The 13,914-nt window shown below is 37.0% G+C and overlaps 1 protein-coding gene across 1 annotated transcript in view; it reads right to left on the bottom strand.

The window, feature by feature from the left end:
* Nucleotides 1-13,914, bottom strand: part of DOCK2 (dedicator of cytokinesis 2) — a 194,581-nt gene that overhangs the window by 57,864 nt on the left and 122,803 nt on the right.

The raw sequence follows: 13,914 nt of genomic DNA, 5'->3' as shown, positions 1-13,914 counted from the left end.
TTGCCTACTCCTCATGGATTTGACAGCGCAGAGTTCCTTGCACTTACATTATTAGTTGGGAGCTGCCACTGCATTTTCCCAATTAAAAGTTATCATGTGCAGCTTTTTGTTTTTCTCACAGGTGGTGAGGGGAGGATGACACCTCTGCCCATCTTCCTGCTTAGGTTGATTGTAAAAACACATTCAAAGCTGAGTTAATATACAGTTATTTCTTCCAAGAGGAAGAGTGTGAACATTATCCCTCCCACCTGAAAAGCAGCACTTATTAATGCAGCAAGATTAAGTCACACTTTTAAGCTCATCTCTGACTAACTTTCCAGCACAGTTTGTTTGTAAAACAAACTCAATTGTACCTCTAAATATTTAAAAAGTTTATTTAAATAATTCAGCTTCATTCAATTTACAATTTTGAAAACAAGTGATTCATTTTCCTCTGCGTCATAGGTAAAATTTTTATAAGTTTTAAGTTGAAATATTTCCATGGGAAGCACTGTGAGGGCAAACAAACTGCAACCTGAGAGAGTGCAACACCAGGAAAAAACAATCCTAGCTGTTCAAATACAATGACTGTCAACTAGCTATTACCAATCAGGAAAAAGATCTAATAGTTGTAACACTGAAGTCCACAAAACTCCCACCATCTTAGTGTTTAGTAGCATCAGAAAAAGCAATAATTCAATAACTAAAATTATCAGCAAAAGATTAAGAGACCACAGGATATCCAGATGTTACTGTCAAAAGAATGTTGCATCCTTGTGTTGGATTCTGTGTCCTACTCTGGTCTCCCATCTCATAAAGATGAACAAACACAAAAAGTAAAAAAGACAGAAGAAAACAAGCAAATAAATGTGACAAAGAAATGATCAAACACATGTAATGGATTGTGCCTGAGACCTGGTTTCTTTAGTCAGGGGACACTACGTGACTGAGGAAGGATAGGGTAGAATCCATAAAATCGAAAGTACCATGGAGACGAGTACTGTTCACTGTTTCTCGTACAAGCATTGGAGAGCACTGAAAAAAATCAGAATGTGCATTCCCAATAAGCAAAAAGAGATAGTTTTTATGCTAATCTTGCTCAGCTATGCAACTCATTTCTACAGGATGCTGTGAATGCCTGAAATTTATACTGGCTCAAAAGTGATTAGGCACATCAAAGACAAAAACGAAGAGCGGACTACTACATGTCATTGGTCACTGGAGGCTGGGAGAACACAGCAGTGTTACTTCTTCCCAGCTCTGCTGTGATACTGTTCCCCAGGCAGCCACTTAGGAGTCGCTACCAGAAACAGCACAGTCAGGGAAATGAATTTTAGTCTCACCACCGAAAAAAAATAAAATCTGCAAGGGCTAAATTCAGTTTCTTAATGAGAGAGGTAAAGCAAAAGTTCAGCTTTTGGCAGGCTTATGTCAAGGCATTCTATTTAAGCATGAAGCAATAGTCCAAAGCAGCACACTGCTTCATTAGGGCAACGCCTTGACTAGCTAGATTGAAATCCGTTGTTATGATTATGGTTTTCCACAACAAAAAACACTCTTTGCAAAAACCCAAAGAATATTTTCTTTTCATCCATATAACATTCCTCTGTAACATGGATGTGATCAAGGAAACACAGTAATTTATACATGGTGTTACACCTTGCCAAGTGTGTTGGGGTTTTTTTGTTTTTTTTTGTTTTTTCTTTAACGTGCTCAAAGGGACAGTACAGTTTTAGTTACTGCAGTAACGGTGGCACTGGACAGTAACAGACTTGTAAGGGTGCAATGTTGCTCTGCTGCATCATCGCACACATTCAGATGAGCTTCTTACCAACGGTCTAGGGCACAGTCTGATCTAATCTTCTAACACTAGCTCGGCTAATCTTGCCAGCTGAATTAAGGGTTTGATCTGTGAAGTGCTCAGTGTCATCAAATCATCTCAAGTTCAAGAAACCTGACTGTGCTCAATGCTTTTCTTGCAGGCTATCGCCACTCTCCCAAACAACGTCTGTATAATCACAGAATTGCCTTGTGCATCCACTGCAATTTTAGCCTACGCTGGTCTGAACAGGCCATTGTACTTTCTGTTCAGCCTTTTATGTGATCAACTCGTATTCCAGAAAATGCGATTTCCTCTGCAAGCTGCCCCACGCTACCCACAAGAAAATAAACACATCTTCCCTAATGCTTCACTTGCACGGGTCTATTTATCTCTACAGAACTGCCTGATGCTTGACACAAACAGTTTAAGATTTTGAAAAAAAACCAACTGGGGATTCTAAAAAGAATGGTCTAGTTTAGACAGCACAAAAAAATACACAGCTAGGCAGAATCACGGACACCCACATGTTATCCTGTCTGTCAGCATCCCCATTACTCCTCTGAGTAGGAGTTTGGGGTCAAGGCCTTTTTAATGTCATGTCGTTTCTGTAGAGCTATATTGCTCTAGATTCTCCTTTGATTTACACAGTGTATTTATTTCTTGCCAACTTGCGTAATCAAGTTCTTCAGCTCCAGCTGCTCAGAGAGTAGCATTTTCCCTTCACTCAGAAAGTCTTTTGTTGCAGTAGGAGGTGGTGTCCTCCATTTTTGAGACTTTTTTTATTTCTCAACTTCTGTGTATTTACACACTACTCCAGCACCTATGGTGAAATGTCACCTAAATATCCTGCTTGGGCAAAATCTGGCACGGTACTGATAAGTTGTCTTACATTAGAAAACCCACACCCTTTTAGGTACTTGGACTTTTAGCACAGAAATACCATGCCAGATACAATAGAAATAACCATAACCTAAACACACATGAAAACCATCAGTGCAAATCTATTGTGTAAAATGGACACATTTCTTGTGTGTCATATTTGAAAATTTTTGTGAAGAGCTTGTGGTTTAATGTTAGCCATATATAAACTTGTCCAAGGACACTGGAGAAATACTAAGGTACTTAATGTCCAGTAAAAATTCCTGATAATATTAAAAATATTTAGAAGATTCTATATAATATAATTATATGTAAGCTATCTTCTGTGAACATTCCTTTCATTATAACAGATATTTTTATCTGAGATACTGGAATGACACATTTGCAGAAAGAATGCAATAATTCCAGGCTGTCAAGTTTCAAATATTTTCATGCATTTGTATTTTGCCTAAAGGGCTTATCTATTTCTGTCATTGGAAGTCACTTAGGCAGTAGGTTTGATTTCTATTCCTGGCTCCTGCCAATGCCATGCTGTCCTACCTCAATGATTTCATTTCTATATGCCTCAGTCTCTCTGTCACCAAAAAGAGGTGTTAATTAATGTTAATTAACAAGTACAAAGCTAAACAGCTATGTATAAACCACAGATTTTGATTAAACAAGAGAAAACATAATTTTAAATATGTTAATTATTAATAATATTTAATTATTTTTAATTATAATTTTAATTATTAATTATAATATTCCTTTACTCACAAATAGGAATAGCATATTCCTATTTAAAGAACTAAACATTAGTCCAAGAGGAGAGAGTTAAAGTAATTTCATTGGAGAAGTCACCATTCCTTACATGATTATTCGTAACATCAGTTATCAATTATAATGGACATAATGGAGAAGATACAGTCAGAAAAAACAGATGGTAAAAAAGCTTGCCCCGAAACAGCTCAGAAAAACACAGTATGTACTGTCTGACTTCAGAAGAAATTACTGAGAAAGATTACTGAAAGGGATGATCTTGTCACAGTGTAATATAACTTAATTTCCCTTGCTTCCCTAACAGATCATTGGAACTTACCTCTTCTCTGAACCTGGGGACTGCTGCTCAGTTTTCCTGTGCAAGCATAGACACATCTAGACTGACCAAAGGACAAGATCCTGATTTCTCATCTGGATAATGTCATTAGGTGGGTTTTTTTGTTTAACATGCTCCTCTTATCACGTTCTCCCTTAATTTGAATCATCACACATGGTTACAGATGGGTTCTTTCAGGTGTTTAATTATGATAACTTATTATCATAATTAATTATGGAATTAATTTCTCATAAGTTTAAATAATTGTTATATAAAATTGTTGAAATTCCTTTACTCACAACAATTTCCACGATATATCCCGAGTTTATGGGGATTGAGGCTTCTAATTTACAGTTCACACCAGTCTCTTGGGCCTGAAGATTTACGATCTTCAAAGGCCGAAGTCTTGGGGCTTAATCCCGGTATAAAAAGGCAAGGTTTTGGTTTAGGACAGCAACAGAATCACCATGGTGCAACTACGGCTATCTCTTTTGCCTTTCTAAATTTCCTGCTGGTTCTGCTTTGCTTTATTGTATTGTCAGAGAAATTTCTTTCAAATTCTGGCTTGAAAGTCCAATTAATAGAATCTTGTGCAACTGTACTTAGTTTCAAATACTTTGATGTATGTTCTAAACAGAGACAGAACAGTACTGTAAGTAACATATATAAAAAATTTAAGACAGACAAAACTGAAAATCATCCTAAGATAAAAATTTGATTTCAAACTGATTCTCCCTCAAAATAAAACAGAGGGGCTGAGATGGAACAAAGAAACAACTCTGTATTCATAAACAACGTTGTTAAGTAGGATTTCAAAGCTGTTCCTTAGACTATGATGACTCTCTAACAGTAAAATAGGTCTGCACATTGTCCTTGCTTTTGAAGTGCAAATAGGTGATAAACCAAAAATATACATCTGGAACTCCAAGTTATTTTTAGCAAATAATTAGTGCATCAGCTCCTTGCAGCACAGAACAAAGATGTTTACAGTAAAAAAAAAAAAAAAACAAAAACAACAAAACAAACCAAAACTCCCAAAAAACTTATTGGCATTGCCTGTTATTACATGGCTTGGCAAGAGCTGGCCTTTTTCTCTGCCTAGTTTCAGACACAGAACACTTCTGGGTCCACAAAATTATTTTGGGAAAGGTGCCTAAATCAGGTACAGAATTACGAAACCTTCCCAAATCATGAACTGACCTTTCTTCAGACTCTTACACATGAATTCTTTTAAAGCAGTGGTCCAACAACAGTGAGATGCTCTTTAATGTCTTCTCAAGTTGGCAAGACTAAAGTTTGGAGTTCACTGCTTCAACTTTGAGATGAGTAATCCAGATACTGAGGTGCAGGCTGAATTAACTCACTGAGATATTTATAAGCATCAATTCAAACTCATGCTTGCTATGTCTTCTAAAGCTGTGATGATACTGATGTAAAGACAGGCGGAAAAAGTAATCAAGTACAAGCTTCTAATAGATAATCAGACACAGAAAAATAGAGATAAGCTTTGAAAGACTATGGTTTCCTGTGTTGTGAAAGCTCTTACTGAAAGAAACCATTAAAATGCTGGAATATATGTTTTTTTTAAAATCATAGTTTTTAAAACTCAGAACTTCTTCCCAAAAAGGCTAAGTGCTTTTCCTTCAGAGAATTTGGTCCACAAATTCAAGTCAGAAGGTGCTACACTAACTTCAGTTTGGAAGGCTTTTTTTTTGTAAACCGCAAAGACTGACCAATCCACGCTTTCACTAGTGAATCCTCTACTTGAGCAGCTGAGAAATATAAGGGGGAGTTCTTAGCCTAGAAGATGCACCGACTATTATTTCGAAGTTCTGATTTTCTGAGTTCTGATAGATATCATCTTGCCAGTATGCCAATTATATCAGAGTAGGGAACAGCAGACTCAAAATAATACTCCCACATCATTTATGTTGACCTGATAGTAGCACCCTCACAAAATGCTTCGCAGAAGACATCTGATAGATACTTTAGCACGACATAAGCACAAAGGAAAAGCAGTTGAAGTCAACTGATTGTCTTGTAGGCTTTTGTTATCTTTCCTCTTCCTTCTTGTGTGCAAAGCTAGGAGGAGGCATGTCAAATAAAGACCAGCAAAGTGGGTCAGACTCAATCCCAAACGCTGATCATCGTCAATGACTGAAACAGTGATCAGCAATTATAAACTAAACGTGGAAGATTTAAAACACACAGAAGAGTGACCAGACAAGCAATCAGTGTGACAGGAGGGATTAAAAATACACATTTACTATTTCAGTGACCAAAACAGAGCAGCAGGAGAAAGCCTGAGAAAATGGGTGAAAAGATAATAACAAAATTACAAAGCAACAGTAGAAATTATCTCCTAAAAAGTGGCAAGTGAAGTGAAGGGCCATGCAAGATGGAAACACTATTTAATAACCTTATAGCTATATGAAACCTAGTTATTAAGAGCACAATAACAGCAACACTTAGGAAGCAATCCACTTCCGTGGTAACTGGAAAAATACAGCCAGTGGCGCAAAGAATGTAGTTTAATTTAGTCATATTTCTCCCCGTGTCAACTCAGTATCACTATAGACCGAAGAGTAATTTTTTGTACCATTCATATTGAATTCTAATGATAAAGCAATTGTCATTTTCCTAAATTCTTTCTCAATGTACAGCCAGGAGTCTATACAAACAGCATGGTCAGAAAATAACTGCTTAAAAATAACTGCTATGCAGCTTCTCGTCTCAATTATTAAGACGACAGAAGCCTAACCTGCTACGTACAACTCATTTTCTTTGTTAGTATTATTTGAAAGTCTGCCTTGAAGAGCTATACCAAGCACACAAAAATAATAAATGCTATAATGTATCAGAGTTAATTTGACAGCAGTACAAAAGCAACACCTGGAGAAAGACAAGAATGAGCAATTGCTTTGACGCTTTACAACGAAATGTTTCCATTTGGCATCTCTTGACTTTGCCAACAGCCTCTTTGTATGTAGCTTTTCCTTCAGCATCTACCTAAAGCAAGTTTTAGAGACTGCTTATCTCCCATTTAGGAATCAAAACACATTTTAAAAACTGCATATTAGGTACATATTTATGCCAAACTCTCTTGAAAATATCATGTTTAGGATGTTTTAAGAAACTTCATAGTTTGAAAACTAAGTGTACAAAAAGCTGTCGTAACAGATTCTGATAGAAGTAATTCAGTTTGAATGGTATTTGCAGTAGTTTTCCTTATATTGCGAGTATCTCCTCACTGCAGTCTACTGCCCTTTTTTGTGCATTCCAGCTAATTGTTTCAGAGCAGAAATATCCTGAAATAATAAAAAAATGAAAATCACATGGTGTCTTTGGGGCTAGATCAAGCCTGGGAAGAAGATACAAAGCTGAACCCCAGAATACCCGAATGTAATGACTTGACTTGGTTACATCAGGATGCCTACACTAATAAAAACTCTCATGGCCTTCACTTTTGAAGGAAGTTTGAATTGATATTGTGAAATTACTTCTCCATTCTTCCACTGATTTTCGGTTTTCACCTGTTGACATTGACACTAATTTACCCTAAGTCTAATATTTGCATGTATCAGTCTCCATTTCTATATATCTAAAAATAGCACAGAGGTGATACCTGGTAAACATATCTTCATGGATGTTTCTAAGGCCTATTTCTAGAAATACTTTTATTATTTCACACATGAAAGGATTAAAATTGGAGAATTACATGAAACTAATGGATAACACTGTGACACTGTGGATAACACTATCTAGGTTTCGGTGGTTTGGTTTTTGTTTTTTTGTTTGTTTGTTAAGTAGCTCTGTATTTTATTCGTAATCTCATCATAAATCTTTAAAGATAAAATGTAGTATTTGGGCTTTGTTTTTTCTTTCCCCCTGTTACATAAAGCTTTCTGTATTTGAAATCCCTTCTCTATACACACATTATATTTTAACATAGCACATGTACTTTTGATTCTTCAGATATTTTTGTTGAAAATATTCAGCAAGTGAATACCTTTTGTCTAGAATACACAATTTCTTTACTTTTCGGGAAGCCTGGCTTTTTCTGAAGCTAAAAATACAGTCTGTAATTACAGGTACAGACAACTATGCATCTGCTTCTTGTCTACTTGCTGCTCACTTGAGCTTACTGCTTTACAGCCAAAACTGTATCAATACAGAAGTTGCATTGAATCAGCAGATTATGACTTTAAAAAAAAATCATTATGCACCAAATGCACAATACACCAGCACGGTTATTTTGTGATGTTGCTGTTTAAATATATGAAAGTAACTGTTCGAAATAATGTTAAACATGAGAAAAATGTTTGTATTTTATTTTCTGAAAATCTCTTAAGATACGAAGCGCTGGCCAAAGTTACTCGTCAGAAAGGGGAACACAGAAAGACTGCTCAATAGCATTTACAACACCTGATGAAAATTTTGAGGACTGAATTTAGATTTTCCATCTTTCCTGTAGTGACATATTTAGAACCGTTTATGTGGATAACCTCCTCATTATTTTTTTACTCATTTGCATGTATGTTCTACAGAGTGGAAAATACTACTCATTGTCTTGATTCCCAGATGTTTTACTAAAATTAAAATACCTGAACACGTACAGAAAATATTTTATAATAGATGACATAGCAAAGAACTTGAGAGATTTCTATATAAAAGTCAAAGTTGTATCTGGAAAAATAACAGTTTATCTTACTGACTTTCTGAAAACATCAAAGTAACAAGCTGCTAGTAATTGTAATTACAATTCTGTGTTGAGTTGTTCTCTCAACTGAAGACTTTGCTTTTCGTTCAGGAGAACTCATACCGTAGAGGCAGGAACATCCTAACAGTTGATACCAAGAAAGATGAGACACTGTGCAGAGGGAGTGGGAAAGGGATACCTCGCAGCATGTCTTCTCTCTTCATTTTAGATAAAAGACTAAATGACTAAATCCAGTGAGCACCACGACACAATATGCAACAGCCTGTCTTGCTGAGTGGATGATGTGCTGCAGTCATCACATAATCAAGCGTTCAGATTCCTGGTAAGCAGGTAATTCCACAACAAGGGTAACAACGAGCAACACGCAGAGTTAGTGCAGAACAAGCACCTTGTAGTGTTTGGTGCTAGAAAGATGCAAGCGATTGAGAAGCAGAGTTACATCAGGCACAACCAGACTCACACACCTACAGATGGAAGAGATGTTCTCTGCTAGGGCTATAACTGACAGCAAAGCATTAAACGACTCACTCAGACGTATCGGCCACAGCTGGAAGAGTAACTCTGCATGGAAGTAAATTTACAACCCACAGTGAAACAACTGCCTCTTCTCTTTATCTGCCTTATTCCATTTTCCCAGGACTAACCTTATGTCATTTGTCCTATTACAAGTACTTCCTTTGTAGAGACTGGAAAAGACAACTAGGAACAGAGTTACTTAGATTTAATGGAAAGGAGATACAAATCTGAGAATACTGAGACACTGTGTACCAAACACACCAGCAAGAAAAACAATAAACAAATAAGATGTCCTTTGCCTCTGAAAGGGACTTAATATTAACAGGGAAATTGCATTGCAGCAAGGAAATTTTTAGTCTCCTAGCAAAAACAAACTGTCCAAAGACACATCTTACTACGATACACGATTAAAGCAACGACAGTACAAACTGTTCGAACGTGTTACAATACTTCATTGGGTTGGAACTGGATGATCTTTGAGGTCCCTTCCAACCCAAACCACTCTATGATTCTATGATCTCTACCATAAGTACTTAAGCTTCCTGCTTGAAAAACGCATGTTTCCCTACTTTCTGCCAACTGTGTTCCGTTTCCCTTCGCCCCCAAACTATTATAAATATCATTCTTGAATAATACACTTAAATTGTGACTACCAGCTGCTCAGGTTTTCTCTTCAGAAAATTCAAAAGAAAAAGCAGTCCAACAGCCACTGAATTTGTTACGTGTCCTTGCTACTTAAAGATTGAGACTACAACTTTTAAAATGCCATCTCCTCATAATGCAGAAAGCAACATTTATTCAAGTTTCACAGGCCAATACCATAAGCAGCTAGTTCTTCTGAAAAGATTTTTTCTATTCAAAGGTAGAAATTTTCAGAAACATGCATATGTATAGTGTGGAAAACACGTTTTTCAGAAGTTATGTTTAACAAAGCCATTCACAGATGATCTATAAAAAAAAAATCAGGTCTGGAATCCCTACTATCTCTTTCTGAAAAAGAAATCCCTACAGTCCCTTGCTACCTGATGAACAGGAACTTATTCTGCCTCATTTGCTGGTTGTCCAGGACATAACGATACCAACAGAAATCCATAATTCCTGGCAGTCTGACAAATAGTGAGGTACACTTCGGCATGCAGGTGGCACTGATTTGAAGCCATAATGAGATTTTGCTGAATTAATAATACTGCTACAACATGTGAGCTACATGAGAACCATGTTTTGACAGTGTTACAAAGCAGTTCATCAGCAAATAAGCAGCTATTTTTAGTATGGATAATGAAAGAAAATTGCCAACATTTCCAGCTGTTTTGCCAAATACCTGCAGCGCTAAACCTTCCAAATCAGACTTAAAAAGGGCTGGGGAACACTTGACTGACAGATCTCTCTGCCCACAGCAGGGGGGTTGGAACTAGACGATTTTTGAGGTCCCTTCCAACCCAAACCATTCTATGATTCTGTGTCTGAAAACACTCAGATATACAAGAAATTAAAATATATTTTAGAAAATGCTAACTACTGGTGTTAGAAAATACTCTACAGTGTTATCTCACATCAGTTTTTCAGCAAATAGGATCTGACCTTGAAACATACTGGTGAAAAACTGTTTCCTTTTAAATACCTAAATGTAACATTAACAAGGTTCAAAAAACAACTCAACTAGACACCCAAACAATAAAATTGCTTACTAAGCCACTTAGATTGGACACCAATCAAAACCGATTCCAGCTACTAATTATGATAAGATTAAGTACTTTCAAACTCTATCTGAGCAATTACAATTTCAAAGCCCAGAGGAACAGGACGAAGGGATGTGAATACTTCCCTTTAGTTGCTAACCTCTCCAAGCAGTTCTTTTATTCGGCGAATCTGACTCCCTATGCACTTCATGTTGACAATAAGGTACAGGAATATCTTGGGAGAAATTATGTGCCTCTAAATTAAAATTATGAACAGCTGAGAGATAAGCAGACTACACAGTATTACCTAAACCAGCAAAGCAGTTCCCCACAAATGCCATGTACCTAGGAATTACTGCTTTTAATAAGCTAATAGCCAATAGTCTAAGTACCATAAGTGGAATAAAGTGCACATACAAGCAGTAGCAACTAGTAAGAAGTGTGCAGTAAGCAACCTTGATTAGAACAAGAGTTAATTAAATCCACCATGGAGGATCACAAAAATAACTCAGATATTATGTACTCCTGACCTCAATGACAATTTCACTATTTCCCAAAGTGTTCCATCCCACCTACCATGCCACAAAAAAGTTTTCTTCCCATCTTGCTGTTAATGGAAGAAGGGGAAAACAAAAAGGAGACTTTTGCCACTTTTTGGTTCTCAGTTGCTAATAGAATACTCCCAGTCCAGTGAGACTAGTACACACAGCCTCTGCCTCCTTTAAATGGGCTTTGGGAATCAGAACACACTTTGAGAGCAAACAACACGTTATTTACAAAGGCGATTTAAAGTAATTTGACTTCAATCATTCTGTCCTGATAGAGGCAAAGCTTGACTAAGTAAGTTTAGACAATTAAGCTTCTACTCCCATTCTTTCAACTCTCCTACCACAGCTTCTCCTGGACATCAATGTGTTCCTTGTCCTTTCCTTTGGACAGAGGCATCTCCCTTGCCAGATGGCACGCTTTCCTCCCCTCCCCAATAAAGAAAAATTTTAAATCCCCAGGACATTATAAGAAATCATTTGCTCATTCTTTTTCCCTTACCGATGCCAGACATCTGACATCTGGCAGAAATATCATGTGTGGACTGTCTGTCTTTATTTATGTACGACAGTAATCAGAGTGTCCTGCTTATTAGGAACACCTTTCACCCAGAAAGAGGACCAAATCTGCAGTACTACTTAAGCTCTTCTCTTTCCTCTGCCTCGAAGTAAATGAACTCTGATTTTATGTTTCTGTACTGCAGTATATCCTACAGCAAAATTTTTCCAACGCCCACCTTCCCCGCTAGGTACAACACACAAGAGATCACCTAGGGGAGACTGCCAGGCTTTGCTGAATGCCCGTAGGGACTAAGTGCCAACTACATTCGGCCAAGGGCTCAGTTACACAACAGACCTGCCTTACAGTTTGGAACGAATACTTTTGCAAATTCAGAAAGAAGACACTCTCAAGGTAAAATACATTCTTCAGGGCATGGCTGCATGTAGCCTCCTACTCTGAACAGGTGAATTAAGAATGCAAAACCTTAGCTGTGCCAACATTTTTTGTGGATTGTTTCTTTGGTTTTTTCTCTCATTATTATTGTAAGAGCACCCAGGCTCACCCCTTGTGACTTTTTCTTTGCTATTTCTCTGGTTTGGAGTAAAACACATTAATAAGACAAGTCTAGAAATCTAACTTATTCTTCAGTTTATTTCATAGAACACCTGCCACCTCAAACAACAATAAAACTAAACCCAAATTTCTATAAAGACTGATAACAAAAATCCTCCCTCCTAGTTGTTGATATAGCATAAAAATCAAGACATTCAAGTAAGATCAATAACTCATTTCCTTATGTAATCTTGGGAACAGCAACATAATCAGAGAGTATAAACAGTAACAAATCAATTTAGGTAAGCAATGTGTTTACAGAGTACTGTTAATTAGCTTCTAAACATTTATTTATTTTTTTTAATGCTGGCTTTTTTCTTTAAACATTTTCACTTCATCGTCCACTGCAGGACAAGGTTTAGAGCAACAAAGCCTGCCTGGACCAAACTGTCCCACAAAGCTCAAAGTCATTAGGAGGCATTATCAACAAACGTACAGTACCGCAAACCAATTTCTATTGTCAGTAACTGAGGCAATATAGATGCCACCAGGCAAACCCCCATGCCCCAAAGGCATATTCTTTGAACAAGGATTGACACTTCCCTTGCCCCCATAGAAAAAAAAAGTAAAAAATCCTTATAATTGTGAATAATGCAGATGTTAACAGCATTTTCTAGATGAGTGAGACAGTTTCACGTATGAAAGTCTTGATATGCTCACATACCATAGAAACCTGTTGGGTTACTTTAGTATTACAATGATACTTTTTAAGAGTAATCCTTACTACACTGAAAATAATTGTAAATTGCAGCAGCAGCAACGTAATAATGTGCACCGAGTTAGATTTTACCTTTATAGGCCAAAGACTGGCTCAGGCAGAGAAACGAGTGAGATTAAACTATCATTTACCAAACCCTACCTGGCACGTCTGTCCCTGCCCACCTCAGAAGAGAGGTCAGTGATCTCTCTGCATGAGCATTAGTGTACCTAAGTGACAGAAAGTGAGGCTCAGGCACCCGAGTCCCCACTGTCATCATCACTACCCACCAGAACCAGAATCTTCACTTTGAATCAAAGAACACATAAAAGAAAACCTTTTAATTTAACATTATTCCATTCAAATCCTACATCAAAATGCATCCAATATCAAAATTGGATATTACAATGTTGTAAATTTTCTTAGTAAATTTTCTTTCTTCTTTCCTCAGGATCAAATACTCCCAGGAGATTATAAACTTTATTAAGTATTCTATGTTTTCTCCCTTTCAATATTATAAAGCCGGAAGAGTAAAATTATGTAACTGCAACATTTCAAATAAACAGTGTCTGTGGACCTTCAGTTAATTGGAAGCTATGCATCCTGGAGACTGAATTCTTAGACTAGTCTCTCTCTGACTTCTAGAAATCTCGATGTTACTGCCACTTCTACAAAAGCAAAACAATGATAGTACAGGTGATGAAAATCCACCTCACCAACAGAAGGCTTGCTCAAAAAAAAAGAAAGCCTATTCACTTCATAATCCAATTCAGCATATAAACTCAAAGTGTTTCTTTGAGGACAAGCAGTAAGAATAAGTTCAGCCCTGAAGGTAACACCCAAAGAAATAAAAAAACGTAAATGAAGTGACTTTTTTCCCCAAATCCA

The sequence above is a fragment of the Tauraco erythrolophus genome, chromosome 16 (genome assembly GCF_009769465.1).
Source record: "Tauraco erythrolophus isolate bTauEry1 chromosome 16, bTauEry1.pri, whole genome shotgun sequence".
In the NCBI taxonomy this organism is placed as follows: Eukaryota; Metazoa; Chordata; class Aves; order Musophagiformes; family Musophagidae; genus Tauraco; species Tauraco erythrolophus.
Note: the sequence above shows the minus strand (reverse complement) of the source record. Positions and strands in the feature narration are given on the sequence as shown.